This window comes from Sander lucioperca, chromosome 17 (genome assembly GCF_008315115.2).
Source record: "Sander lucioperca isolate FBNREF2018 chromosome 17, SLUC_FBN_1.2, whole genome shotgun sequence".
Lineage (NCBI taxonomy): Eukaryota > Metazoa > Chordata > Actinopteri > Perciformes > Percidae > Sander > Sander lucioperca.
The window spans coordinates 19,672,793-19,677,355 of record NC_050189.1 but is presented as its reverse complement, the minus strand read 5'-3'; the positions used below and the strand labels follow the sequence as shown (position 1 = coordinate 19,677,355).

Sequence of the window (4,563 nt, the reverse complement as noted above, 5' to 3'; positions counted from 1 at the left end):
TTAACATTGACAGTCTGGTTGCTGTAACACGTGATGTTGTTCAGAGTTTAGTGTATTACTTCTGGGCTTCTCTGGCTGTGAGCCAAGTTACACAACGCTGAACAAAGACACGAGTTGTAATAAATAATCTCACTGGAATGATTCACAGAAAACAAAACTGACAGTGTGTTTTAGTTCAGGAGATTTAGTTAATTATTTTATTTTAGGGGATTTTACTCAAAGTTATTCTGCAGTTTGAATAAAACCTGTGACTATAAAGAAGGTGAAGCAGGAAAGAGGAAGCAGCAGCCATCTTTACTGATCAGACAAACACAACACACACACACACACACCACACACACACACAACACACACACACAACACACACACACACACAGAGAGCACTGACTGACCTCAGTCACTTTATTAACTCTTTCCTCTCTGCATGTCACACTACTTGTTCTATGTTAGGTTACAGAAACACTTTGACTTGTTGGTCATTGTTATATTATATGTTATTATAATATATATATTTATATATGCAGCTATATTTGGTTTATAATACTTAAATGTGTATGTAGATCTCTCTGTGTTCATCTTTATGTCTGATTCTGTCTTCCTGTAGAGTTGTGTGTTCCTAGGAGGGTGAAGACATGTCCCGCCTTACTCTGTCTCTGATGGCTTATCCTGGTATGTTACCCTGACCCTAACCAATCTCACTCTTCATGCCTAAATCTAACCAATCCAACCGATGAAGTACTAGCCAGTCAGAGGGCGAGTGAGGCGGGACATTCCTTAACCGTCCTAGGAAACATTTTGCTTCCTGTAAAGTGTTCTGTGTGTGAGTCAGAGTTATTTACGTATATGATCATATTGTCAGATTCTTTGATTAAAAGGAATCTAGTCTCAGTGAATCACTCTAAAAGCATCAGTCTCCTCTTCTCTCTCTGGGACCATTGGACCAAACACAGCTCTGAGATCATCTTTATTTTATTTCTTTATTATGAAGCTGAAGACTGTATTATGTATATAGGTGTGTCTGAATGTGTGTGTGTTTTAGTTTTATATATTTGTCTTGTTAGAACCAGTTCAGCTTCATGGGTGTGTCTTTGGCAGAAGGGTTAGGGCAGAAGACCTAAATATGACGTGACATGTTTTGCATTCAGATAAAATAACTTGTTGGAGCTGATCCATGAAACACAGAAACATGTTTACTTGCAGACAAACTGCTGATCAGATAGAAAACAGATGCACAAAACAAAAATATTGATGCATTAATGCAGTTCTGTTTCTGTCTGTCCACTGGACCTTTTGTCCCTCCAGTGGTGGAGCTGATTATTCTGCAAACTCCCGGTAATGAAGCCTCCCAGTGTAATGCTCCTCTGGAGAACAGAGTGAAGCTGCCTCTGCTGGCTGTCTGACTGCATTACATCATGCTTTCTTTCTTCTCCAAAAGCCTCAGCACATGATGGCTCAGTGTATGCATCATCAGGTCATCTTTAGTTCTAACACTGGACACTTTAATGTACAGTTGTGTGTTGTTCTCGTGACACTTAATAAAGGTATGTATGTGAGAGAATGACTGTCCCAGTGGGTGTAAAGTTAACATCTACCTAACCTCCTGTTATCCTCAAATGACTAGCTGGTATCAAGAATAACAGGAGGGTCAATTAGCTGATGCTCCACCCACCCAGCACACTAAGGACACAAATCAACACAACTGTTCTTTTTCCCCTATTAACAATATCACTAAGGCTAACAATGTCCTGCCCTAACTGAATACAAGCAGTTTGTAGTTGTAGCAGAATGTAACAACTTACCTGCTACAACAATCAGATGTAAGGTGGAGTTCTGACGTCCTCTTCTGTTCTGGGCTTCACAGTAATAATTCCCACTGTGTTCAGCTCTGAAGTCAGTGATGGTGAAGATCTGTCCTGATGCTTTTGGTGAGTCTTCATTCTCCTTGTACCAGGTGTATTTAGCTGCTGGGTTAGCATCACTGCTACAGGTCAGAGTCACTGAACTGCCCTCCACTATCTCAGCAGAGGGACTCACTGACACAGAGGTATTCTTTGGACCATCTGGAGGAGAAAACATGAACACATTTAACATTTAAGTTAAAGATGAGTTTGTTTTCACATTGGAACATAAATCAAGAAGTTGCTTCCCCTTTCAAAGATTATCTCTATTAAAATAGTTGCACTTCCAAGGTTCTTGTACCTTTTTCAAACCTTCCTGTCTATTTACCAATATCCTTTTTTAAACAACTGGACTCAGTTATCTCCTCGTTTGTCAGGGCAGATAAACCTGCTCACATTTCTAAAGCTCACCTACAGAAGACTGAAACGTGGTGGCCTCGACCTTCTGATAATTAAGCATTATTACCGGGCTGCAAATGTAAGGGCTCTCTCTTTCTGGCAGTGGGGCCGTCCCAACGCTGACTGGTCTAATGTCTCCCACTCTGGTTAAAAATGGAGTCCCTGCTAGTTTCAGAAACTTCTCTCCCAGTGCTGCTCCTTTCTGGAGCACAGCTTTCCAACAAATGATTTGGTCATAACTCATCCTCAGAAACTCACTGAGGATTTTAAATCAAATGAAAAAATACCTTGGAATGGTGAATATCTCAGTATACACCCCTATAACATATGATCACTTATTTAGGCACTGATGGATAGAGTGTTTCTGGGCTGGAGGGAGAAGAGGCCATGTTGTATTGGTGATCTTTACATAGATAATACATTTGCTTCATTTCTTCAGCTCTAAACTAAATATCGCCTTCCTCAACAACAATTTTATCGCTACCTTCTCTACCTATCGCTAACTGTGGGAGGAAGGTTTGTCTGGTATACAGAGCTGCTCCATTAGTTCTAGATACAGATTCCTTCAATTTAAAATCTTACACAGGCTGCATTACTCCTGTGTGACAGATGTGGTATCACAGAGGGATCACTGTCACACTTATTCTGACACTGGCCAGTATTAAGTCATATCTGGAGCAACATATTCAACTGTCTTTCCAAACAATGCCAGATGAATATTCAGACAGATTATAATCTGGCTATTCTTGGTTGCTCTGACAGTATGGAGGTCCTTCCTCCCCAACAGAAGGTAATTATTAGAGTAGGCATGGTTGCAGCTAATAAATGAATATTACTCAATTGGAAGTCTCCACTGTCTCCATGTTTCAGGAGGTGGCTCAATGAAATGCTTTCTATGGCTAAGATGGAACAGATTCGTAAAAATGTTTATGATATTGCTTGATGAGACCTAAATGTCTGATGTGTGTGTTTGCTGCTATGCTACACCTTTAATCTGAACACACTTTGATCTTGCACTCTGATACTCTACCTTTGTGTGTGTGTGTGTGTGTGTGTGTGTGTGTGTGTGTGTGTGTGTATTTGTGCTTTTCTTAATTTTCTTTGATCTTTTTTTCCATCTGTTTTATCTTTTTTATTGCTGTCTTGTCTAGTTTACTGTGTGACTGGTATGAGAAAGATTTTAAATGAAGTATCTGGAGGAGAAAACATGAAAACATGAACACATTCAACATTTCATTTAAAGATGAGTTTGTTTTCATAGTGGAACATATTTAAATCAACACTAGTTCATAGAAACACAAAGTGGGTTGTGGAACATATTAGAAACTCAGACACCACAACTTACACCACTATTACCATGGATACTGACACCTGCTGATATAGAGTAGTAAACAAGGACATGATTGTGGTTTAGTGTCTTTGGACACTGTCATGTCTACTGAGGACCTCTGCTGGGTACATTTTCCTCCTGTTGACATCATCACTTCCACAATAAAACTTGATCAGACAGATCTTGTAACACTAATCACTCGTTATTATTCAGGACTTGGAAACATTGGACTTCACATCTTGTTTTGCTGAAGTTCCAGTGTGAGCTGTTATTTTACAGCTTAATAGTGAGGTCAGGAAATAAGAGATAATTGATTAGTGATTTGATTTTCATCCAATTCTGCACAATCAATCACTAAATATCACAGAGTTACATGCAGTTAAGGTACATTACATTACATGTCATTTAGCTGAAGCTTTTATCCAAAGTGACTTACAATTGCTATATATCAGAGGTTTCATGGCTCTGGAGCAACTAGGGGTTAAGTGTCTTGCTCAGGGACACATTGGTCGATGTATCGCAGTGGGAATTAAACCCAGATCTCCCACACCAAAGGCATGTGTCATATCCACTGCGCCATCACCACCACCCAAGAAGAATGCCTTTATTTATCCTGTGAGAGGAAATTCACAGTTTTCTCTCTGTTAGTACAGTTGCACACACATTAAACATAGGCATGAATTGAAACCTATACATGCTATTACACTAATGGAGAGATGTCAGAGTACGGGAAGTTGGGGGGTTGCTCAAGAGCACCTTGGCAGTGCCCAAGAGGTGAACTGGCATCTCTCCAGCTACCAGTCCACACTCTGTACTTCAGTCCATACGGGGACTTGAACCAGTGACCCTCCGGTTCCGTACCCAACTCCCTACGGACTGAGCTACTGCCACCCCACCCAAGGTACAGTCCAAAAGGTTAAAGGCTTCACTAGATGG

General features: G+C 40.3%; 1 protein-coding gene across 1 annotated transcript in view; it reads left to right on the top strand.

Annotated features, from left to right (window-relative positions):
• The window catches only part of LOC116064544 (zinc finger protein 239-like), an 893,026-nt gene that overhangs the window by 353,306 nt on the left and 535,157 nt on the right, over positions 1–4,563 (top strand). The gene's annotated exons all lie outside the window — the stretch shown is intronic.